The sequence below is a fragment of the Cydia strobilella genome, chromosome 3, assembly GCF_947568885.1.
Source record: "Cydia strobilella chromosome 3, ilCydStro3.1, whole genome shotgun sequence".
In the NCBI taxonomy this organism is placed as follows: Eukaryota; Metazoa; Arthropoda; class Insecta; order Lepidoptera; family Tortricidae; genus Cydia; species Cydia strobilella.
In genome coordinates this window covers 13325972-13353795 of record NC_086043.1, presented here as the reverse complement: position 1 = coordinate 13353795, position 27824 = coordinate 13325972, and the positions used below count along the sequence as shown (strand labels likewise).

General features: G+C 36.4%; 1 protein-coding gene across 10 annotated transcripts in view; it reads left to right on the top strand.

Moving 5' to 3' along the window:
* The window catches only part of LOC134755896 (alpha-catulin), a 131088-nt gene that overhangs the window by 65119 nt on the left and 38145 nt on the right, over positions 1–27824 (top strand). The gene's annotated exons all lie outside the window — the stretch shown is intronic.

Below are 27824 nucleotides of genomic sequence, written 5' to 3'. Positions count from 1 at the left end.
TAAATACGTACAATTTTAAGCGCTATAAAAATACAATTAAAAAATAGTTTTCCAACATATTCTTCAACAATATATTAAAACAATAGCTATTTATGCAACAAGTGCGGAAAGTGTATGATTTCCGACGAGTGGAATTTTATTCACGAGCGAGCCAAGCGAGCGAGTGTATAAAGGAATACGAGTCGCATCAATCTTTACGCACGTGTATCATACAATGTTTTACTATGCATTGTGCGAGTAACTAAAAAAAACATATCATGATATGTTTTTTGTGCCATGGCAAATAAGTTTAATTATTAAAAGGAGTGTTTTAAATCGACACGAGTTGCAAATTACCTATTCGCACGTGTATCGTACAACGTTTTACAGTACATATGGCCCTTCTTTCGACATATGCACGAATAGTGCTCTTTTCCGCTCTAGTGCGAGAAAGTAGCACCATATGTACTGTAAAGAAAATTGAAAACAATAAGCACTAGTGCGGAAAAGTAGTACTTTCCGCATGATATGGCTCCGTAGGAAACGCACTTTTCGAGCACATGCATTGCAAATAGGTTTTATCAATCGTAATGTAAAAAACCTATATTTAAAATTCAAACTTGTATATTTACAGATATGCTAATATCGTACAAATTATGCAACGCAAAATATTTCACGTCACGTGTCAGTCACCTTAAAAATAACTTAGATCAACTAATACTTAAAATTATTCAAAAAGTAATTTTAAACATCTAACAAACTAAGCACAAATTGTGATAACAATCGTTTTTTCTTCTTTAGTAGTATCCTAAGGCCCGTACCTAATCATAGGGTCCGAATTTACTATGAGGCGATTAAAGAGGTGACATCTTCCGAGTATTATTAAGCGTAAAATGCTTTATATTTCTATTTGTGGACTCGACAGCTTCTTCTGAAATATATCCTATCGGTAACATCACGTGGTCCACCACCACCACCAGCTCCATGAATGAGGACATCGTTATATTTCTTGGAATTTATTTTACTCCCAGAATTATATCACTTTAAAATTGTACTAGATCTATCAATAAATTATTTTTTAATGCCAGTTATCTCAGCTGAAATAGCAGAATTTTCAAAAAACCTGCGTGCCGTCTTTCCATCTTTGGATGATCCACTCCCTTCGCTACGTTTTGCTTGTCACTATGGTTAGCAATGACATATTTGCGAGATCTGATCTCTTTTTCAATATCTTGATAGTTATTTGTATAAATAAATTATCCATGCATTTTTGTAGATTTCCAACATTGATGTTTTCAGCGTCGTCTGGCAATAGTTGCAGAAGTGATTGGAGAATCTGGCGTTTCTTTTCAGAACAAAAACTAGTTACATTGCACCATAATTCAAACATAAATATTTTTGAAAACGTGCAGTGAAAAAAAGTACCTGTAAAGAAACAAAATTCGTTAGAAAGTATAATTTAAGATTATTAAAATATAACTAAATTTCGTAGCGGGTGCTACGAAATTCGTGGAGGGCTTATAGCCTTCAGTAGGACACGACAGAGCAAACAAAATATTATGATCCCATAACCCATAACTACGCTTTACGGGCAATACGACGTATAAGTCATTGGCCTCATATGGCCCCATACTTTTGAAAGCTACCGTGAATGCTCTTAGTAGCAAATAACTTGGTAACAATAAGAGGTCACGTAGACCCCAAGCTATTTGATATTATTAAATAAATACCATGCTACTAATAAAATAGTACATTTCGATGCTAGTGCGGAAAGTTTCGTTTATTAATACAGTTGCGAAAAAATAAGAAAAACAACAAGTAAGGAATAAAAACAATATCAAATGTTGCCTTTGGAAACTTAAAACATGCTTGCAGTAAGAAAACACGCCTGTTCTTTGACAGGCGTTTCGGCAGCTTTTCCTACCTCTACCTTCCATAGCTATTCCGTTCCATTCAGACAACTTATTAAGAACGGTTTTTCAATATTCAATATTAAAAAATAAACGTGTTATAATGATGAAGAGGTAAGTAATAAAGTATGAAATATGTATATTTTTCGTATTCTTACATTAACAGTTGGTTTTTATGTTGTTTACAACGTTTAAAGGAAACTAATCTTAACACTCATCAATAAGTAGTCATGAATTGGAACAAATATAAGATAGTAAAAGTGAAAAGCACAACTAACTTTCCGCACGCTAAACAGCTACGTAAAGTAGCACTTTTTGAGCAACTGGTTTAAAAAAATTACATATCTTTGTTTACAATTTCCATAATTATGCAATTGAAAACAATTAAAGAATTTCGTAATATGTGCCGTAAATAAACTCACTTAACCGTGTCACTGATTACGCTAAATATCTGGGAGAACGAGCTTTGCTCGGAAAACATTTAATAACTCAAAAATGCGCGTTTTCTCAGAGATTAGAACTAGCTAGATCGATTTTTCGCCCCGGAAAACCCCATATAGCAAATTTCATCGAAATTGTTAGAGCCATTTCCGAGATCCCCAAAATATACACGGTGTTACTTGAGCCACTGAAAACCTGAGACACCCCAACAGATTTTTTTTATTTTGAACTCATCTTGAGTATTTATTCTTTAATCCGATAAATATTTAAAAATATATTCGTTGTTTAGTTTTCTTAACAATTCTATTCGACTGGTAATTCTAGGTACACAAGATACTTCGTCGTTTGAGTGACGTCAAACAATTGCTAGTTAGCATCGTAAATACCGTTAACTGACCATTTGCATACCTTACTGCAACGAGATAAGGTTTACCAATGGCCAGTTAAGGGTGTTGCTCATTGACAAATAACGTGTCAAATGCTAGTTATTGATATTGTTGCATTACAAACTTGTAGACTTGGCATGTAAAAATAATAATAAATAAATTAAAAATTACCCCCATTAAAATATAGCGCAATCGATTCTCCTATCGATTCTGAACAAACTGTTTTTAGGTTTTCAGTGGGTCATGAAACACCGTGGATAAATATATATAGATAGATACATATACAAGAATTGCTCGTTTAAAGGTATAAGATTACGCGTGGTCGATGTGCTCACTTCGGGGGTCCGAAAAAATAATGATCTACTTAAATAATATAGAAACTATATACCTATAGTCTGAGGTGGTATAGCTATTAGTTAATAATTTGCCATAGATAATCTTTACCCAAGTCACTATCGGTTTCCTAGACTTATGGCCTACTGCGAAGCCACTGTGCCAGGCCTATGGAACTCTCCGCGCGAGCTCGGATTTATACCTACGAATGTGTGGCTTGCTTTTCTGCCGTGAACGGGAGGCGATTCGTAGGTATAAATCCGAGCTCGCGCGGAGAGTTCCATAGGCCTGGTACCGGCCGGGTCAAAGATAGTCTCTTCTCATACTTATATGATATTACATACAAATTGGTAGTTTATCCTTATAACATAAGTTAAGACTTAAGGTTGTGATACCGAAGTCTTTACTAAAAATATTAACAGCTGGGTCCTAAACGGGGCCTTTGCAATCTTTGCATAGGCACAATTATGGTCATGACATTTAAAGCATCATTTCGCCGTTAAACGTAAGTTTGGAGAACCTAGTATAAGTTTAAAATGTGCCATACTTTTTTGAAAAAAAAAAAAAAAAAAAAGATTTTGTACATCAAATTCCGTATTTTTAAGAAATTGCTATCACAGCTTACCCGTAGGCTATTATAAATTATCACGAATACAATTTACCTCTCGCAATTAGGAGCGTCTTCCCTGAGCGCCGGTCCTAAATTAAATAAAGCCTTTGTTCTATATTCAACTTGACAAAACTAACTTCGGGTGGTTGGTTCATGTTAAGTACTACATTTTCTTCGTTTGAAATGTCACTAATGTCCAACAAATAACCGGTCTATTCGAACAACGTGATAATTACTGATACGAGAACAATACGAGATCTAATAGATACGTTATAGTTTAGTTCTCAACTACTTATCTTTTGCAGTTCGATTCGAGAAACCAATCATTTCACGCTACAATTATTGTGACGTTTTGGGATATCCATTAGATATCCATTGGATGTCTAAGTAATATCTTAAGCAAATCTTAAAGAGATCGTTCAAGAGGCCATTCGGAATCGCGGAAATATCAAATTTAACATGACTTTCTTAAATATCTCGCTATCGTTTCTGTTTCATATCTAGTGGATATCTAGTTGATATTCTAGATTATTGTTCGAATTGGCCCGTATGTCATTACACTTCATTTTTATCTGCAACCTTAATGAATAGAAGTTTTAATAGATAATACAACACTTTACAGGTACATTACAACTACAAAGGCAAATTTCCCTGGGGTAATACTTTGTGCCAAAGCTTTAAAACTCCGGTATCCCTTAATGAAATGACTGGGAGTCGCCTGGATATTGCTAAGAATTTATGCGACAGACATGTAACGTAAACGTAATTTATGTGACTTACCGAAACCCAGTTGAACTTTCTTCGTGATATGAATCCCTCTTTGCTATGCAGAAGCTCCGCTTGCCTGTTCCAAATCTGATATTTGCATAACATCTGTGTCTTAAGTCGACACACGATAACAATCGATACACATTTTCTTTATAGAATTGATATAATTTTCGAGTGCCTATTTGTTTACTAATAAAAATATTTTGTTACAGGTACCTAAGTAATATGCACACTGCATGGGGATTAAGAGTTGAAGTATTTAATTTTTTAATCTGTAAGTACCTGCGGAAATTGTGTAATTTTTCATATCCTTAGTGGGTTTGATGGTTCTAATGAGTGTTCAGTGAACAGTCATTAGAACCATCATGAACAGTGTTCACCATGATAGCTGCGGCTTACGACATACTTATGCTAACAATAATGTCTCACTCAGAACAGTAAAGTACGGAAATTAATGTAAATAGTTATTGTGAATGCCATTAATGCCGTCGACCGTCACTTCGTCGCAATATGGATTATTTCAGCGAATAAAAGTAGTAGTTATCATAATATAAACAACTATTAATGCGTTGTTAACTATTCCGTTAGAAGCGCTTAATGCGGCATTTGCGGCGAGATTATACATACGATAAGCTTATTGCGCGACGCAAAATACCCATACCTACTGACAGTTGTTGCAACCCACGCATGATTTATAGTGTCGGTTCTATTTCCACGATAGCAGCCGGCTACGGGTATAATAACTGAACCGCGCCATTTAAACACATATATGAAATAAATATCTAATAATCTGAGTTTATGAACATCAAATAAGCCTATTTTCAGGCAAATTGCTATTGCAAATCAAGTATACACACAAATAATGTATTAACATAATTGAAAATGTTATAGGTCATAGGTACCAATGTAATTTTTATAATTAACCCAATACATTAGCTACATTTACAGCTTTGTGGAACTAACTTGACATCCAAGATCTCATGTAAATTTAAATAGACCGAATCCTTTCCTTTGTAATATTTATGGAATTCCTGAGAATTTAATATTATTCTTAGGAGCTTTTTTTGTATATTTGATAAGATTCTGTAATTTAATTATTCATTGCCAAAAGTTATGGCAGAATTTAAATAGACCGAATTCTTTCCTTTGTAATATTTATGGAATTCCCGGGGAAATTAAAAGCTCACAACAAAATCCGGGAATCACCAGGTAGGCATGAAAAGAGGCACGAGTGCGTATGTATGAGAGAGGAAATGCTAGGACAGTTACAAATGGCGTTATACGGTCTCTTCCTACCCTGAAGGGAACACGTTTTACGTCATGAACGATTAAGCTTTCGTACTAATGAAACGTTTACAGACAGACACTGATTAATAGCTTCAACGTGCCGTAAAATTAGATGATATTTTAAATTAAAGGAAAAATGGAAAAATTTACACCTCCAGCAGGACTCGAACATGCGACCATTGGAACAGCGGTCCAATTGCTTCTGCCAACTGAGCAACGGAGGCCTACCGTGTGCGAATTCTTTCATCCCTTCCCTCAACGCCTTAAGGGTGGCGTTTCTGCTTCATAAACAAAAAGTTTAGAGAATCAATGACCTAATTTTTGCAACTTCTAGTATAAACACAAGGTATGGTTACCTACACTTAAAAAATGAAGGATATTATTAGATGGATGGAAACGCAACTGATTGTATGCAGCACCTGTTTTTCCGGCTAGTTTTTATTAGAAATTATTTATTAATAAATAACAATTACATAGTAGGAACGGAACGCGCCGCGTATGGCCAGTTAGGTACGGTTCTACCCTGATGGCTATTGTCCCAAAATACGAACTATTTACCCGAATATGGTTTTACAACTGCAGGCCTCTCGATGTTTAACTATAAGAAAAGGAGGCTAGTTTGAGCTTTTCTGCAGGATTTTAGCCATAAATGAATAAAAACAAACCTGGCTAAGCACCAAAGGCCACCTTCTTACAGGTCTTTGGACCTCATTTGTCGCGGCCATTGCGTGTGCCCTTTATATTTATTACAAGTCACAAAGAGATTGGAAGTCGAAGCGATAGCTGAGCTGATCTTTTTACTCTACTGGATATTCATTCAGTTGAATAATTTTACCAAAAAAGGTTTTTTCGGTCTAAAAACTTTACGATTACTTATTTTTTCACAATTGTACGGAAAGTCGATGATTATTAATGAAAAATAACCACTTTTATGACAGCGGGTAGTTTTTAAAGTGAAACTTTTATTTTATCGCCCCAAATTTTTAGGTATGTCTATTAGCATTTCGTATTACATAATTACAGCATTAGTAAAATTCTACTTTATTTCTAGCACTTAGAGTTCATAGTCTTTAAAATAAGCATCATTATCGGACATATCTGCTTGTAATTTCATACAAAATTTTAAGGACAGTAGACCTTATTACTGCATTATGCTTTGCATGAACTATCTTAGCTTTAAATTATATTAATTATTTTGATTTTCGCTAGAATTGTAAGTACCTAATGTACCTATCTATCTGTTAGCATTTTGTGCCCTATCAGGGTGTCATGTACCAACTACCTGTAACTAACATCTTTTGTAATGCACATGACATTTAATGTTGAATAAATATAAAAATAAAAATATTAACCTTAAATACAGTAAGGATTCTGTCAAATTCAAATAAATTCTGTCAAATTACATAAATAATAATGGATTTGTACGTTAGTAAAATTCTACTTTATTTCTAGTAGGTACTTAGAGTTCATAGTCTTTTGTCATTATTCTTTGCGTTTATCCAGAATATTCGATATTCTAAATGTCAAAGAACATTCGCTACTCAAATTCTACGGTGAATGGCAAATAGTCACATAAACATCATAATAGGAATTAAGTTTACAGTCACATACGACTTTTTGTTTTCGAACATCACGAACGTCACGATTCCGTCCAATTCCGAACGGTTGGCTACTCGCAAGCGTGTAGACATCTCGAAAACCCCAGTGTAACGTGACCGTGAGATCCGTAACAACCTATGCATAATCGGAGAGCTTACTTTTACTGGTTTCTTTAGCCATTGACTCTCGTTACATCTGTACGTACATTTTGTTGCTTGGCGTTGATGACACTTTCATACCCTAAATCGAAAAAAAAAACGAAAATTGTTAGTTAAATCCAAAAAAAAGTTTCTTTTGCATCGTGGTTTTCTAAAACCACACTATTTTTTTAAGTGTGTGTGCTACTCGTATTTCGCTAGCAAGCACATGTACCTACTTCTTAAGTTGACGAGTGTCTACCTGACGACAGATATCGTTATATTTATCGCCAGTGAGGGAGTAGCATGGGGCTTTATTATTGTAATGAGTGAGTTTTTTAAATTATGTCTTACTTTATTTATACCTTGTTTAAAGGTAAAATATAAAAAAACAGTTATGATAATCCGTTAAGTCTAGCCAGCGGAGGAAATAACTCAACTTGTTGGCGAAGCCAACACAATTAATTAAGTGAATCTGCCAATTGAAAATAAGTTTGCCCGATTAAACGTCCGAGCGTGGTCCGAGCAGTTTTAATGGCAACACAAACCGATAAAAGCTTTTATTGGGAATTTCTCGCTTTGAATGCATTTAATTTCGTTTAATTATTAGTTTATAGTACCCAAGTTATTTTGACGATACAGTATAAAATAAAACTATGAAAACGGACTAGATATATCCCGTATATTATCGCGTTCTGTATGTGGATAGTTTTGCACATTGTAGCTTTTCCACAGTCACCCGTTGACCACGAACGCTGTAAAGGGTTCGAAACGTCGGGATTTATTATAAATTCAATATAAGTACGCGATATAATCCGTTTTCTCATAGTATTATTACATGAGTAACTCTCGCGGTAACCGAAGACGATAAAGTATAAATATAAAATTTTATGAATATTATTATTTTGTGAAAATTTAACCTTAACGAGCAGTTTATGTGATTGCTACATAAAAGGCCTTAACCCTTAAGGGTCTCCGGCAAGCTCGGTTCTCCATACAAACGTAGTTCCGCTCTCATTTTAAAAGGAGTAGCTAGTTTGCTCTGTAACTTTTTACTTACAATAGGATAAGGTATATCTATGTCTGAAATTAGTTTATGTAGCTTCAGATACCATAGTTAAAAAAATACAGCGAAGTTAAGTTTTTTTTTTTTTTTTTTTTTCAATTTATTTGGGACAAAAAACAGTAACACACAGGCTTTAGGCACAGAAATAGAGTACAAAGAATACTATAGTGTGAAACCAACAACATCGTCCACAGATTACTAGATCTACAATATTTAGCGCTAGGTAACAATATATAGGATAAAAAGCTAAAATTAACAAAGCTACGATTACGAAATAAATTTGTGGATACAATAACAAATTCATATTTATGGCAGCAGAAGTAGTTTTATACATAATGATACAATTTAATGAGCGAGTAAAAACAGCATGGCTCACCGGAGCGACTTTTAATTATGTTTTGTTTGAAGCAACTGAACTGAATCAAATTCTTTTTATACACATTGTCAGAAATCATGAAAATGTCAATTTCATTAAAATACATGTTGTAAAATTTGACCAGCCTGTATAGGGGATCACATTCTCCAGCGTGGGTGCGGCAGCGCGAGTCCGCAAACAGCTGGTGCATGCGCGCAGCGCGCTGCCGCTTTTCATACAAAAGTTTTTCATACAAAACTTGTTTTTGCTCTATTTCGTTTGTTTTATAAACTAGAGCTATATAAACTAATTTTAGACCTAGATATACCTCATGTCATTGTATGTGCAAAGTTTTATTACAATCTAAAACGTAGTTTTAAAATGAGATAGGAACTCCATTTGTATGGGAAGGTGAAATTCGGCCGAACTTGCCGGAGACTTAATAAGGCAGAAAGATATGAGAAATTACTCAAAATTGAACTCCATCATTTTTAAATAAAGTCTCAATTATGGTGGTAAATATAAATACATATATGCCCCCTGCCCTATTACATATTGGCTTTATCTTTTGTGAAAATGAAACCCAAACTAATAGTTTATGTGACTGCTACACTTAGACCATACATAACTGGACTGGCCATAATGTCGTGTTCGCGTACAAAACATTGTGCTGATTTTTGCGGGGGGTGGGGAAATAACACATACAAAAGATTACTCACAAATGCAAATAAGATCTGTGTCATTACACACGCACATTTTGATAAAAAAAACCGACCAAGTGCGAGTCAGACTCGCCCACCGAGGGTTCCGTACTTTTTAGTATTTGTTGTTATAGCGGCAACAGAAATACATTATCTGTGAAAATTTCAACTGTCTAGCTATTACGGTTCATGAGATACAGCCTGGTGACAGACAGACGGACAGTGGAGTCTTAGTAAGAGGGTCCCGTTTTTACCCTTCTGGGTACGGAACCCTAAAAAATAACTCATTCTTATTTTCAATATCACACATGGAAATACGTCGTAAAAATACGGTATAAGGATACGTAAACGCTCATGCACGTAGTAAACAGGTGCAGGCCTCGCCCTAAAGGGGGGCCTTAGGGGTCGGTATCTGAGGTCGATAATTCTATCGATATTTTCACAAACATAGATATTGACTTGTTTATTGAAATAATTGTTAAGCTATAAAATACAAAAAAAATATTTTTTTTACTTATCTTTATTAACAAACTGAAATATCAATAAATTTTAGGTGGATCTAAGAAGGGTAGGTATCCAAATTAACTTTGGGTGGAAAAATCGAAACATGAACATCGAGTCGAAAATTTTGAGCAATTAAGTATCTCTTTTACAGTTATTACACTCATGCAGGATAGCCTTTGGATAGCAATCGGTCGCACGACATTAACTTTTTTGGCAATTTGAGACGAAGTATTTTTTACATTTCAAATATTGTTAACGACCTTATATTTCGTAAAACGGAAAACGATCTTGCTCGGTCGCGACGTCGGCCACGATCGTAGGGCCTGACGGCAGGATAAGTGTAATAAGCCCTGTACTCCAATTAAGGCGTGAAATAAGGTAAGTTATAAGTAAGGTAGGTACGGTTCCAGATATAGTTGCTCGAAATTCAAATAAATTGTGTTTACTTGGAAATTTTTCAGGTGTTTTGTTAATCGTACATTATCGACAATTATTGATTTTATCGACCATGCTCTCATCTCTACTTTCAAGTCTCTGGAGGGTGATCGTTACGTCATTACATTAGACATTTCAAATTAACCCGGCAAGTATCATTTAAAACTATTTTAATTGCAGTTAGGTTTATTCTTTTAAAATACGGAAATCAAGTCTCGGGGAGAGTGGCGATTTTTTCGTAATTTTGTTTAAAAAAAAATGAAAATGGCACCCGCTAATGAAAAAAGGGTGGGGGGTTATTTTTTTCTTAGTATAGCAATATGGGTACCAAATGAAATCTATATAGTGAAAAGACCATTCCAAAAATATATGTAAGTAGTCTGGTTTTTTGTTTGTTTTAATAATAGTTGCAGTTTAATGTAACAGAAAATTATATATTTTTTTCAACTTGATGTACGTTTCTTATTTTTGGTAATATCTGGTTAATTACTTTTTAACGTTATATAGAGGATATTCATAGTCACTTTGTATGTATTTTGGAATGATCCATTCAGTTATTTACAATTTAGAGCAGTTCAAAGTGTACTGTGGATTGTGAAATTTTTGCACGTTTTCTAATAATTTGTTAGACAAAGTAGTGAAAATGTTACAGTATGTTATATATTTGGAATCTACTCACAAAGCCCTTTCATTTGATACCCCACATGGTATATAAAAAAAAAGTAAAAAACTTTGTACTGCCGACTTTTTGACGTCACAGCAACTACCCCCACCACTTTCGCGCTTGTTATCTCATATATTTGTATTCAGGACATCACACTGAATGCACTGATACCAAATATGTTCATGTGTGCGACGACATGAGCGAAAAGTAACCTAAAGCCTGTTCCGCCAAGCCATTACTATGAGTCTGGCAGATATTATTACGTCGTCTTCTGTTTTAAGCTTCTCAATTCAGAACTCCACGGCCAATAATTATACATTTTGTGTGGGAATCTCGCGAAACCCTCATAAATTTCAGCCTTCTGCTCGCAGACACCCACAGCACTAAACTATTCGATTTATTGACAAAAACGCCATAACGAATCTATTCGCTTTTAGACGTTATTCTATGGTAAAAGGTGGGAAAAAAATTCCCAGTAGTGAAAGTTGTTACCACTGGTGCTTATGGGAATAAACTAGTGGGAATAACCCGAAAATATACCTAACCAATGATCGCAACTATCGCGGGCGTCTACCTCGTCGAGTGTAGTCACTGGCGTAGAATGGAAGTTGTTTGTTGAGGATATTGATGTGTTATCGGAAAGGCTTGTAAAAACGCGCCGGTTATGGACGATAAATTCATGTCCTGACAGAGAATTAATCTTCGTGGCGGATGAGATGATTGGCGTGCTTCGCGATACGGATTGCGATTAGGTACATCTTATTCTGAAACACACGTGTCGGAAAAAGAGTTAATGATGTTATTACAATGGAATAGACCATAGAATTTCTTTGATTTCTTTGATTGGCACTATTCGTACATTATACCTCATCTAGATAGGTATCACGGTTTTCTGAATAAACAGAAAAATTGCTAAAATAACTACATTGATGTAAGTAAATAATGAATACTGAAATACAAGAATGAAAATTAAGAATTTATTACATAGATCAGTCATTGAAATTCATAATAAATAAAAAGTTCATAAATAAATGTTTTGAAGATTTTTACTAAAGCCAACCAAATTACTCTCATACTTTTAACCATTCAGACAACCAAATTAAGTAAAGCTAACATTGTACCGAACAAAGTTTACTGCTGTTAGTGTGTCAGTCAATTTCACTGTACAGTTATCCCTTAAGCTCCGGCTTACCAATTGACATTTTATGATTTGGCTGCTGTCAGTACACTTCCCTTTCTACATATATCCCGGTCCATATGCCATATAAGTCATACAATATCTCTCTTCCTCAGGTATAAGAAAAAAATATGGTTTGCGGAAGCTGAAAATACTGCCACATTTTTCATGCATAGGGAGCTTTGAGAAATTATGAACATTCCGTGAACGAAATTCCATTGAACTAGTAATGTTGTGGCTCTCAAAATTATAGTTTGATATAGGTCAGGTACCTAATTTTACTGCTTTTAAAAGTTTGCTTGGTCCTTTTTGTAGTTTTTGCATTTGGCTGCTGTGGTACTTAAATAAAATTAGTTTAAAAAATAATTGTAACGTAGCTCACCGTAGGAGATTTAAGTTAATATTACCCTTCAGTTAAGTATATAATTTTGAAAAGTATATATATATATAATATTCTTTATTGCAACCATGGTATTCATACAGTTCTTAAAAATAGAGTAACAGAGTATAATATATCATGGACCCTGGCAAGGGCATAGCAAATTATTAACATAATAACATTACTTATGCAAACAATAGGTATTTTGAAATTATAACAAATTTATAATATACAGTTAAATTTGTTCTTAAAGTTAGGTATAGCTAGGTTCATAAATCATCGTCCATAAACTCCAATACTAGGTAATATCATTTCTCCGTTAAAAACAATTTGAGAGAATTGGCAAAAAGACTAGGTTTTTCTATTGTTTTTAAATGGTTGGTATTGCTTTTAAAGTTTGCAGTAGAGCATATCTAAATGTGTATGTGAAGTGTTAACGCGGTTTTTTTATCGTAGACTACTTATACAGATTATATATCAGATTAATTAATGTCATTACCGGGTCTAACGCGATTAAATTTCATTATTTTACCTTTTTTCTGACGTTCGCGTTAGACCCGGTAATGACATTAATTATGTGTACAAAACGCGAGAGTTTAAAGCAAGGCTCGGAACCGCTTTTTTGTAAAACCCGAAACAGCCCAATAATTTTAATTATTTTATGCTCTTTACGTAGGACTGAATCATGTGTTTAGGCAACAACTTCGTTTTTATTAGATTGTCTCATTAAAAATTAAATAATTAACGGAAGAACGAAAAAGAACGTAATAATACCGGTATTTTTTGTATGAAGAAAAAACCGGTTCCAAGCCTTGGTTTAAAGTGTTATATATATATCAGATTAAAATGGTAGAGGTAATTGGTATATTCAATAGAACGCAAATCTCGCAAACCGGTACACGGTGCGGCCACACGCCGCACTTGCGGTCGCTGCGGATAAGCGCAGCCGTTATTCACGAGTTCACGACCCTCACCGACCGGAAAACACGCTACAGGGGCCCTCCATTCAGTTTTACTCGACGATTACGATTATTATTTTTCTACCACTTGGCACTACGGTATAAAATACACCATAAAAGGTGACATTTGGACGGCAACTGCAGGTGCATTCATTTACTGTCAATTTCCTTAATACCTAAATGAGATGCGTTTATTGGCGCATTAATACTGCCTGGATTAGAACGTTCAGTTCGTCACTCATTTGATAAAATTAATTGACAGTGATAGCGCCCAGCAGTAATGCCGCAAGACAAGAGTAATGCAGCTGCCATCCGAGTGTAGATCTAGTATGGGAGTCACGTTCCCTTCTGTCACGTTCTCGAATATTTAAATTAAGATCATGTAGGAATCAAAAATGTCAAATACTTAGCTATTCAGTTGTCTAAGGATTTTAAGCTCAACTTCTTTTGAAGACATTCGCGATTGAAACAAAATGTTTTGTGAATAAGGCAGCGGTAACAGGACCATTGAGTACTTAATAAGCGTTTGTGGGACGTGATGATGATGCCGACATGCATTCAACGGCCGATGCGGCTGAAATATCTCGTTTCGTATTACCTATGCATTAAAGTACATTATCGAATTAATATTCTAAGGGCCACTTGCACCATTAACTAACCCGGGGTTAACCGGTTAAACCTGGAGTTACCATGGTTATCAGTACAATTAGACAGGGTTAACGGTTTAACCGGTTAACCCCGGATTAGTGGAATGGTGCAAGTGGCGCTAATTGAATCATGGAATACATTTCAGAAAGGGATAGATTTACTACAATAGAATAAAAGGTGTTCATTAATAATGGTCACTTTATTAGGATTTTAATGACACAAAAATACTAGTAGGTTTTTGAAAGATGATTATGAGTATTATGACATCACAAGATTGCAATAAAGATTAGACTATGAAAAAAGCCATCATCTAGTCGTGGTACCTAACGCAATTGTAAATTTTGTAGTCCTCAATTTCGTCTGTGTATGCAATGTTAAGAGAATATATACGCTAATGTTTACTGTTTATGTTTAATGTTTCATTATTCTCATACCACACCACGCATTCGGAGCACCTCGCTGCGCTCCAAAACCCAAATGGTCGATGTAGCTCGGAAGGCGGCCAAGTTAAAATGGGACTGGGCTGGTCACGTCTGCCGAATGCCGAATGAATTGTGGGGCAAAACCGCCACAGAGTGGGAGCCCGAAAGCTCAAATCGGGGACTTGGCAGACCCCGCCAGCGATGGCGGGATGAACTAGACTCCTTTTTGAAGGAGTGGCCAGACAGCATTGAAAAGAGATCTGTGGAGAAATTGGGGGAGGCCTTTGCCCAGAAGTGGGACACCCGCAGGACTCTCAGCTCTGGCTTGCCTTCATTGGCCGTCCAGAGGGGAGTCGTAAGAGCTATATGCTCCAGGGGTGGAAGTGTTAAAGGGCATAACGCCGCTCGACACCCCTGAGCCGCTCACGCCGGTATTGCGCCTGGCTGTCTCTACGACGGCGCATCAGGTGCCCATCTAACGAGTGGCGAGTCACCGCCTGCCTCGATAACACTGTAACATTGTTATGGCAGGTGTCCGGAACTCTTTGCAATAGCCAAGTTTTATTTTCCACCCAAATTTAAACCATAGACCAGAACTCTCTCCATGTTTCTATAATAGCTCCCAATGCCTACTGAAACCGGTTTACGGGTATCTATTTATGGACCCGTAAATGGGTTCCAGCAGGCGTTCTAGATGACATCAAAGCTCTCCAAACGGCCTCTACGTATTGGATCTATATAATTAGTATATATATCTCCACGCATGCCTTATAAATGACCGGGCTTAACAACCCGAGAGTTTGTAACGGAGATACAAATAATAATAATAATAATCGCATAAAAATCACTAGGTCTAATATACTTTGAAGTACCGATTTGCTGACGTCAAAGCTTCAGCTACCACAGCAGTCTTAGCAGGTCTAGGTTTTGTAGGAATAATGCAAGAAGGCGTGCTCTAATGACTCTTGAATGAATATTTAATGCCTTCACCTCTGCCTCGTCTCGCTGCACTGCAATTAGGAAGTTTTCCGACGAGGAAGTCTTTTGTAGCCTGGAAGCAAGATTACTAACTTTAAAAATGGCTATAAGTATTTTTAATTAATCTTAGAGTGGAATAGGTGTTGAACGGCCTTATGATATTGCCATATGTTAGAAAAACACCTAAGTAGTGCATATTCTAATTGTAATAACAGTCTATGACACTGCCACTAACCTATCCTATTATTAAAATCGGAATACTTAACGTCTCCTTCTATACTCGGTACTTCAAGTAAAGTATATACGTAAGTCTCGTAAATTACTCAAGTAAAGAGTGGAATAAATATTAATTTATAAAGGTGACATTCGGGTGTCAACTGCAGCTGCTTTACTGTTGCGACATTAGTGCTGCAGCATTAACGCCGCATATTAAGAACCATTTTGATAGTTTCCGCTTTAGTACCGGCACATTTGCTAAACTACTCACAACATTATTAACCACCTCTCTAGGAGATTAACGGTTTACGATCGAAATCATGTTTATGACTCCTGCCGTAGATTACTGGCGTGAATATAAAAGGCGTGGATAAGACTAACAACTGCTAAAAACCTTGTCTTGCTCTTTGTGGATGTAATTAATGAATATTTGAATACAATGTTATCTACAAATCTTTCCTTTTTAGGGTTCCGTAGCCAAATGGCAAAAAACGGAACCCTTATGGATTCGTCATGTCTGTCTGTCTGTCTGTCTGTCCGTCCGTCCTTATGTCACAGCCACTTTTTCCGAAACTATAAGAACTATACTGTTGAAACTTGGTAAGTAGATGTATTCTGTGAACCGCATTAAGATTTTCACTCAAAAATAGAAAAAAAAAAACAATAAATTTTGGGGGCTCCCCATACTTAGAAGTCTTAGAACTGAAACTCAAAAATATTTTTTTCGTCTTACCCATACGTGTGGGGTATCTAGGGATAGGTCTTCAAAAATTATATTGAGGTTTCTAATATCATTTTTTTTCTAAACTGAATATTTTGCGCGAGACACTTCCAAAGTAGTAAAATGTGTGTCCCCCCAAAGTAGTAAAATATATGATGTACATTACCATGCAAACTTCCACCGAAAATTGGTTTGAACGAGATCAAGTAAGTAGTTTTTTTTAATACGTAAACCGCAATTTACCTTTCACTCACGTCACATAAAAATACATTGTTTAAATTGTGTAATGTACGGAACCCTCCGTGCGCGAGTCTGACTCGCACTTGGCCGGTTTTTTTTAATGAGGTTTACATTAATTTAAAAGTCGTGAAAGATTTACTTTGTCTATTTTTTATCCATTATATTCAAAAAACTGTTTTCAACGATTGCAAAATATTTCCTTATTCAGTTCCTTTTAAAGCAATGATGCAATCCGCCTCAAGCGGTTACGGAGTTACCTATTCCCCAGCGACATAATGGAATTTGAAAACGGTTCCCAACGCGTATTCGGATGACAGACGATAAGCAAGTATTCCCTCCAACTCCAAAAATAACATAAAAATACATTTCGTAAACAACAGTAATTTACTAAATAATATACAACGTTTAAAGATCGTAGAGTTTCGTTGCCTGCGATATGTGTGTATACGCGCGTGTACACACATAAGCTTGTCAGTTTGCTTGAACCGCTACATATAGACATACATCATTCGCGATAAATATGAAAATATTCACGGGATTGTATTTGCAACGAGAATTCATTTGGAAAACGAGTTTATAATATAGGCGCAGATAAATGCAAGTCTAAATACAGCTAAATCAGTATTATTTCAACTTTGGGGTGAAGATAATTTTGGGGCATGAAATATTTTATTAATAAGCATGAATTTGTATCGGTAGCCCGTTTTACACTAACACTAAGACCTCCAGATCCCAATTCCCCTCACGAAGCTTATAACGCGTCTGGACGGATATACTACGCGTTCCGGCCTGCATCTTAATCAGAAAGCCTACTAATTATACTAATAGCCCTGTAACGAAACAACGCCATTTAACTTATCACCTGGGCGTATTATTCAATTGCTTGCTTAGGCTCCGGTGAGTCAAGTCTTTGGTCGAAATAGTGTAACGTAACATCGAGGCCTGTCACAATTTATATTTAGGTAAATAGCGCACATAAACTGATCATAAAGCATTCGACTCGACGCGGGCTCGGCAAGCGAATGTAATGACAGCCCTGATCTTGTGACTATAATGTCCTAACTCGCATCACCAAGTCACATAACTTGGCCGCTTTATTAAATTGGTTGGGCGATGGACGAACTTTTCAGTTTAAGCGAGATAGTTATAGAGACGGAGATAACAACATTGTTGCTCGAAGTTTCTAAGATGTACATCTACCTATAGGTATATACTTAGTAGGAATTACGGTTAGCACGTAACTTTATAACTTGGACACACGGAAAGCAAAAATAAAATAGCTATATAGCGAAAAAACTTGAGAAGTAACCTCAGTCAACGTAAAAGTAACTAACGGTATTACATAACGCATCTTTCATATGTATAAAACTAACTTTAATTTAAGAAGGTCGGTTCCATTCCAATTTTAATATCTTGTTCTGAAACTGTTATGGTCTATGGGATATATGGGATATATGATCTCTCAGCTGTCAACGGTGACATTTCTGAAACCGGAAACAATACTGTCTTGTCACAACCATGTCACAAAAACAGCATTTAAGTCACATTTTTGTAAATACGATTTTTATTTAAAAATATTTCTGTGCCCTCAATACTCCAATTTTATGTACCACTATACTTTGCGAAACATAAATGAGACTAAGGTGAAAATGGTCACTTGGGTGTTACGTAACTTTAAAAATCTTCATAAATTGCGTTACGTAATATTTGAACATACAGCACTTTAATCTTGTGTGATGTGTAGGTGTATGTAGAAGCTGGTGGGTGTAACAATTATCAAGCAGCATTAATTCAGCAGGTTTAATACTAGTCACTACACAGTGCCGTAAAGTAAAGGAACAAAGGAAACACGTAAACCGAAGCTATTGCATAGCATTTCCATTATTTCCAAACGAGTTATCACTTAGCAGGCGGTCGATTTAACACTAAAGCGGTTTGTTGACACGCAATTAACTCCGTGCCGGGTTTGACGAAATTCTACATTGCGTGTGGGTATGCGGCTCACGTATCGACGGAGTGCTGCCAATCAGAAGTTCTGCCACGTTTTACAAGAGACGAGCAAATAATAAAGAAATCGAATTGAGTCGAACATAGCCAACTCTGAATGGCATTTGCTAAGACAAAGTGTAGTTATGTCATAAATGTCAAATTTCTATGAAAATATAAAACGTTTATAATAACTTCGTCACTTTGCTCTGTCAGTCGGAGCAGAATTTGCTAGGCGGACTCTACCCGTAGCACAGTTCACTCTGAGTCGTATTTGTCCTCGAAATATGTATCCAAATATTATTTGTTTCTCCCTGCTTTTAGTTCTTCAGTGAAGGTAAATATCGTCAGGAAATCTTATCAAAGCAAAAATGCTTAGTTTACGCTTGATCATCGCTTTCGAAAAAGCTAGTAGGTCCCTATCAATAATTGGCGACACGTTATTAAAGACTGTACACAACAAAATCCGGGTATGCATGATATAGTAAATCTTTTAAATGAATGTGCATCGATCGAGCAGCACTTTTTTTAATAATTTGTAGTGTAAGCTACATAATAAAATTACAATAGTTATTTGTGCAACAAGAGAGGAAAGTTGGTTTTTCTTGCGAGTGTTTATTTTGAGTCCCGAGAAAGCGAAAGATTCTATAATTGAATCACGAGCGAAGCGAGTGATTCTAAGGTAGAATCTTGAGCGTAGCGAGGGACTCAAAAACACGAGATGTAAAATAACTTTGCTCTCGTGTTGCACACATAATTTTTCACTCCCAAAGCTACATTGTTTCACTCCCTGGAGTGAGGAAAGTCGCACTTTCCTCACTCCAGGGAGTGACGAAAGTAGGCTTGTTCGAGCTGCTGAGGTGAAAACATAATTTAACAATAGGTTGTCTGTGACTACATACATATTCCACAGTACCTATATTTTTTTATACACGGTCTTCTGACAGTCGTTACCCAATTCTCCTGTTAAAAACATTTTATTATTCAAATTATACAAGCCAAATTATACCTTATTACATTATCTTTCACAGTAGTTAAAACTTTTCTAATTGTATTGAGATAGTTCTGAGGTGTTTTAACTTTAGTGAATTTGACTATTTGTCAAAAAATTGCCTCCCTATAAAAACGACTTTCAGTGCTTGGAGTGGAAAGTCTTCCTGACCACCTCAAGTAGAAAAGAGTTTCAAAAAGTATGTGTTTGGTAAGATGACATTCTAATAAGCATAAAACGGATTATAAAAATATTCTATTCTATTCTATTCTAAATATAATTGTAGCATTACCAGTGTGTAGCAAAAAGCGAGTGAAGACTATTTATCAATAAACGCTGTACAAAAAATTTAAGGTATGATGGAATATGTTCAGCGAAAACTCACAGAAGCCCATTTATTGTATTATGGTTGTATTTTCAGTAGATAGGAGGTACTATAATTACAGATTATTAAAATAAAAGAACCGCTTAAATATATGCATCCGGTAAAAAAATATACCAGACCAGACCATGCATGCCCGGATTTTGTCGTGTACAGTCTTTAAGTGCATAAGGTCAAAGCACCAAACTACGAGTTCAAGTCTTCCCTAAGTAACGCGTGGTAGGTTTACTATATATCGATTCAGCGAGCTGTAAAAGATGCAGCTGGGAGTTTTAAAATCTTTATTATCCACCTGTCTCTAGTTTTACTTAAAAGCTCTCAGCAGAATTGAGACCCTGAGTTACGCATAATATTGATGGACGGACGTGATGTGCAAGATGCAGACTTGCATTTTATACTAATCATATTTAGCATATAACAAGCACGTTGATATAAAAAGTCTAAGGGCCCTGGGGCATATTCACAAACACACAAACAGACAAAAGGGCGAGCGCGAAATTTTTCCTTACCAATCATTACCAATAATGCAAATTTAAAGACATTAGTACTTTTTGATGCACGTCCGGTAAATACGTCATAAGTTATGACTCATAACTTTAGCAGCAGCGGGCAGTAGCAGACGCGGATGGATCCAAAATTTCGGATTTAAACTATGCTGGTGATTACAGCATTACTGGCGCAAATGTCAATATCGATGCTGCTGCCCGGATTTGTAGCGGTTGTTGTGATTTGTGTGGCAGCAGTGCAGTCGGCAGTAATATCGCGCTGTAAAACTGGTGTAGTCTGAATCCGAATGGTACCTTAATTTATGATAAGAACTTGAAGTGACAGCCCGAATGATAGGATTTAAAGTACTCCTGCTGTGCTTAGAAGTTATTTGACACGATAATTGTACCTTTTTTCGTTTAAAAACAATAAATAGTAAAAACAAAAAATAAGTAAACTGTACCGAGGCGTGTATAGATTGAAGTTCACTTTCAAAGTCAATCGTCTTGAATTAAAATATTCACTATCCAGCTATTAAATATTCATTACTTTCGTTTGACTTGGCTTTCTCGATTTACGACATGCCGACGCCTGCGGTCGAGCTATTGCACAGGTAAATAGTAGTTTTCAATATCGGAAAACCATAACTACGGGTGATTCATAAAATAATGGCTCAATTTAAAAACAATGAGATAGAAATGCCGGAAATTTTTGAACAAAGATATGGATTCTTACTAACAAGTAACAACAAGTAACTCCCTGTTTATTACATGTTAAATATGCGAGTCCCTCAAAACTTTAGCACAGATTTTCTTACGTGGGTAACGATAGCGGAAGTTCGTCTGATACCACACATTGCGCGAACATATGGCACCCTGCCGGAGATGAGCGGTGTGTTGGTAGAAACTGTTTTCTACATGCCTATACAGTTTTCGCATGAGAAATTGAGGAAACTCCTCAAATCTTATAAGCATATATATTATATATATACTTACATATATTATATGCTAGCGCTCGGCTTCTTTTTGAGTGCTATTCGTGGTAATTTGTAGTAGGAGGGCTGAGGTATTCGGTGTAGAAAAGAAACTTCGTTGTAAAACACTAATATTTAATGTATATTTATAACTTTATATATCACGTTTTTCAAACTATCAGTACATTAGGTATTTTGGTAATATTAGTAGCACCATCGTACAGCAAATAACAATAACACACTTTTTAGGACACTTTTGTTAGCACAGGCTATTAAGATCTTACTCCTAAGTCTACTCAGATAATAATCGTCGCTTCATTTAGGTGCAAGGCCTTTTATATTAGATCATCACCCCTACAAGCCTGACCAATTCTACCTGTTCGTCAGGTGAGGTATGCTGACCTGTAGTGACGTCACAATTATTTAATCATTTAAGTTCAATCATATTACTATTTAGGGTTCCGTACCCAAAGGGTAAAAACGGGACCCTATTACTAAGACTCCTCTGTCCGTCTGTCTGTCTGTCTGTCACCAGGCTGTATCTCATCAACCGTGATAGCTAGACAGTTGAAATTTTCACAGTTGATGCCGATTGATTGATTGATTCTGTTGCCGCTATAACAACAAATACTAAAAAGTACGGAACCCTCCGTGGGCGAGCCCGACTCGCTCTTGTCCGGTTTTTATAAATAAACACAAGTAAATAAAATGCGAGGTTTTATTACCTACTCTATTTTTGGAAAACCGCTAACATATATATATCTTTATAGTGATTTCTGTATTTTCAGGATGATGATCAGAACAAAATACCTCAACGACACGCCTTACATCTTAGATGCATGCTTATTATAGCAATTTTTATTTTCATCTAAAAACCAAGCATTTGCATAGGTATTCAACGCTATTTGGCAAAATGGAATTGCTGATGAAGACCAGAATTATGGAACTTGCACGACAAGAATTTAACCCCTAAGAATTTTACGTCTTGGGACTAATTGTAGGTAATTGTTATGAGATGAATAGTCGTAAAGAATGTTAATGACATTTCAAACTGTTTTGTGAAGACGTTTTTTTTTTTCTATTAAAGATTATTGTTCTTAGACGTCATAATACCGCAAAATTAAACAACATCCACTCACTTCCCGGAATTTCATTAGAGACAATGTGATTCACACACAACGAAAACTACTGCACCTAATTATTTTAGTGACGTTACATACCTACGCTGAAATGTATGCATGCGGGGCTACACGGCCATTGGAACATTAGCCTAACGGCCGTACACCGATTCCATTCGGGTCTGTTTGCTATTTTGCATATCTACCTACGACAGGGTTAGCAAAGTTTCAGCATCCTGATATCATTTCATGGTTTACTCATGTAGAAGGAGTGTTCAAAGATTCGAGGTGCAAAATTAGATTTCATCCCATCCTTTTGAAATACGACATTAAATGTGTAGTTTATATAAGCACAGGGTTTTCGATTTTGGTCGTTCGTTTAATGTTTAGTGACCATTGCTATTATAATTTTTATCAAATACGTTATATTTAATCGAATCCCTGCATTTGAATTTATAGTGTCTACCAGCAAATTTTATAGACATTCATCGGGTAAGTACAGGGTGGCCAAATAACAGGTATACACTTTAGGTAGTTTTGTCATTTTATTCTATGAAATATAAAAAAAATATTTATTATTCCTTCCTCGCATCCCTTGTTAAATATAGTATTAGGGCCGGCAGTTAAATATGGAAAATAATGGGAAACAAATGTCCACCTCTAGCAGCATGGCAGATGTGAACCCTTTTCATCGCGTTTTTCATCACATTTTCACGCATTTCCTGCGTTATCTCGGTGTCTGTGTTCCGGATATTTTGTTTTAATTGCTGAAGGTTCATTGGCCTGTTAGCATAGACACGTCCTCTTTAGATAGCCCCACAGAAGAAAGTCAGGAGCTGTTAAATCAGCTGATCTTGGGGGGCCAATCAATCTCACCGTTTCTCGCATTTTCCGCAATTTTCTTAGTTTCCGAAATACATGATTGGGTTGAGTAAAATGTTTCAATAATTAAAACACGTTGTTCCGTCGTAAACGCTCCATAACAAATTTGCCGTATCTACACAAAGTAATTTTCATGCAACAACTGTCATATTTACCGCCAGAACAAAATGATGGCAAAAAAAGTTGTATACCTCCAAGTTGGCCATCCTGTAGTTGAACTTTGCCCGTATCTCTGAGGTTGTGAAAAGGGCAGCCTCCAACAGAAACCCTAAAAGTTGGCTAGAAAATCAAGAAAACACGTCTACTTAATATTCATTTATTTCTGTTGTATATCGTTCCTTCTAATTTTCTGGCTTACCATCCCCTTTTAATTGTCACTCATTCCATGACATTGACCAAGCGACGGTGTGCCTGCGGTATGCGTAAGCATAAATTTTAGGTCTGTGGCCTGCGGTGTGCATACAGGAAGAACCTCAGCGCGACATTTTGTTCAAATAGGTATCACTATTTAACAATGTTGTTGTGACCAGCATTTTCGCACAAAAGGAAGAAATAAAAGGTCGAAGTTTAAATAAGTTTGAGGGTACCACGAGCGGGTCTCGGAAATGAGCCTTTAATAAATTAAAAAACTTTGCCATTCGTGCGAACAAAACTGGAATAATTCATGTGGACCCAAACTCAGCATAAAGACACCTTGCAATTAAGACTAGGCAATCATTGTTAGAGGTTGATTTATACTAGAACATTACGTTCCGGTCTGAGCTGGTTTCCTCTTACGGATTTATCTCTCAGAAGCCTTATTCTCCAATATACATTTTACGTTTCGAAATCATATAGGTAGTATTGGTTCCGTACGCTCACCCAATACTTATAAAGTAGTATGTCATCTCACAGTTCAACTAGGAAAAGTACCTCTATTTTACAGAAGACCAGCCAAGTGGTGATCTATTCTGTATTTAAGGTCCCTTGACTTTTTTCTCTTAATCTGGCAACACAATTATGCTTCAATGTGCATATATCACATTTGTGGATTTACAAGCGTCCATAGGCTGCGGTGTACAATAACATACATGGCATAAAAAATGCAAACGTGATAAAGAACATTTATTGATTAAAATAAATGTTGTAAAACTAATCTGGAGATTAGGAATTCGCGTGTGCTAGAAACCACCCCTTTAGTAATAGAATATGCAATCACTAGCTGTTGCCCGCGACTTCGTACGCGTGGATTTGTATTTTGGTGGTTATATATTCTACATGAGCATAATATAGAACATATCTGATGTTCAGTCATCAGACACTGGTCTGTCATCTGCTCAGTCATCAGACACTGGTCGTTAGACTCGGCGAGGACCAGCTGAAGCAGGTAGACAAGTTCCGCTACCTAGGGAGCACGTTAACATCCAAGTGCGACCTTGATGCTGAAATTAACTGCAGGATCGGGGCTGCGGCTGCAGCTTTTGGCAAGTTAGACCACAAGGTCCTCAGCTCACATGACTTAAAACTGGCCACTAAGATATCCGTTTATGTGGCAGTCGTGCTGCCTAACCTTCTATACTCCGCTGAGACGTGGACCGTTTATCGCCGCCATATTCGCATGCTGGATCGGTTCCACCTCAGATGCCTACGCAAGATACTGAAGATCCGATGGTCTGATCGTGTTCGAAATACCGAAGTACTGCGTAGAGCAAATGTGGGTGGTATCGAGGTATACCTCATGCGACGTCAGCTTCGGTGGTGTGGTCACGTTTCACGGATGAACGACCAGCGTGTGGCTAAGCGCATCTTTTATTCTGAGCTTGAGGAGGGCAAGCGGAAACAGGGCGGCCAATTCCTCAGGTACAAAGATGTGCTTAAGCGGCACATGAAAAAGTGTCGTATAGAGCCCTCGCGATGGGGGCAGCGGGCAGCCATACGAACAGAATGGCGGGATACAATAAATGCCCGGGTGGCTGAATTCGAATCGCGACGGCGCTTAGAGCTGGATTCCAAGCGCGACGAAATAAAGGCCAGACCACCTGCGGCAATAGATTATAATTACTCAAATGGTGTGCTCACATGCCCGCAATGCTCGCGAACTTTTGGAAACAAAATCGGCTACGTCAGCCACTTGCGAGCACACCAGAGACAACAATAACGGAGTTGACAGCAGTCGCCGTGGCCGAATCGGCCGTGGGAGTTATTATAATATACAACATTATGCAGCAAAAGATATCAGTAGGGACAGTTAATCATTTGTTAATAATTATACAACGCATGAAATTTGTCTTTCACAAACTACGAAGTTTCAAGACTCTTACTGAAAAAAATTGTTCCCAAAATAATCTCTCTCGACCCTCTTAGAAGATTTACAAGTCCACTATTTAAAAAAAAAACGATCCCGGAACTATTAATACAAACTTTTCAAAAACGGTGTAAGTAATCAGTTTTCGTTTATTTTAATATAATGCCCTTTTTACCAAGTTTCAAGTTCTTAGCTTAAAAGAAAATTTGTACCACATATAAACTAACATCCCCTTTTTAATCCCTTTAGGGGTTGAATTTTTAAGAACGTTGAAATAACTTTTTTGGAATCTTATACAATGCCTTTCTAAGAAGTTTCAAAGCATTTGTAATAGATTCACATTCAACCCCTTTTTAACGCTTTTAGGGGATGAATATTTAAAAACGCTGAAATGAGTTTTCTTGTTTTTTTATTATAATTAATAAACATTTATATTACAAAATTTGAACCCCAAGACAAAGGTTCATCCCCTTTTTTTTAACCCCCTTAGGGGTTGAATTTCCAAAAACGTCAATATTACTTTTTTTTTTGTAATCGGCTATTATGCCTTTCTAGGAAGTTTCAAAGTATTTGTAATGGATTCAAACTTTCAACCCTTTTTTAACCCATTTAGGGGATGAATTTTTAAAAACGCTGAAATCACTGTTCTTGTATTTTAATAATATCCTTTATTTATACGAAGTTTCAAGTCCCGCACTCGAAAAAATTTATGATCTCCATACAAACTTTCAACCCCTTTTTCACCACCTTAGGGGATGAATTTTGAAAAACCCCTTCTTAGTGGATACTAACGTCATAAAAGCTATCTATTGTGAAAAATTTAGCTCTCTAGGTCTAACGGTTTGGGCTGGGCGTTGATTTAAGTGAGTCAGTCAGTCAGTTAGTCAGGACTTTTACGTTTATATATATACCTATAGATAAGTCACAAAATCATTACATTATTGAAGCGACAACATAAAATTATAACCTTATAAAATAAATTACAACTAAATAAAAACTAAATTCAAACTAATTTCCTTTTAGTTAACTCTCTTACATATGGGGCATTTTCTATGAAAAGGGACCTTATTGTCGATGGCGCTTACGCCGCACAGCGTCTCGCGGCATTGTATTTATATCGGAGCATCGTTAACAATGGCGTAAGCGCCATCGACAATAAGGTCCCTTTTTATAGAAAACACCACATATAACGGCTTCAAGCGCCCCCAGTCCCGAGCGAAATATTTACTAAAACTATTTTATCGTGCCTGGGTTGCGCTAATACACATTTACCCTAAAGTTTGACTTGTTCTCAAAGTAAGACTATAAGGACATCAAAAGCCTTCTTCACCATTAATTTTGATAAGAACTTAATTGTGCCAACTGCAGATGTTGTCAACTTAGATGACATTTTGTTTGGGGATTGTTGTTGGTACCAAAGTTTTTTTTGCGCTTTTTGCGAAAGCAGGCATATAAAAATAAAAAACCGGCCAAGTGCGAGTCGAACTCGCGCACCGAGGGTTCCGTTCTTTTTATTATTTGTTGTTATAGCGGCAACAGAAATACATTATTTGTAAAAATTTCAACTGTCTAGCTGTCACAGTTTATGAGCTACAGCCTAGTGACAGACAGACAGACGGACAGCGGTGTTTTAGTAATAGGGTCCCGTTTTTACCCTTTGGGTACGGAACCCTTAAAAATTGCCCTTACGCTAAAAGTACTAGTATTCCTCGAGTAGCTGAAGTCTGAACTTATATTACGAAAAATAACTAATGTAAAAGATTTTAAAAACTGCTGATTCTAGGTATACCATTTTACTCGAAATAAT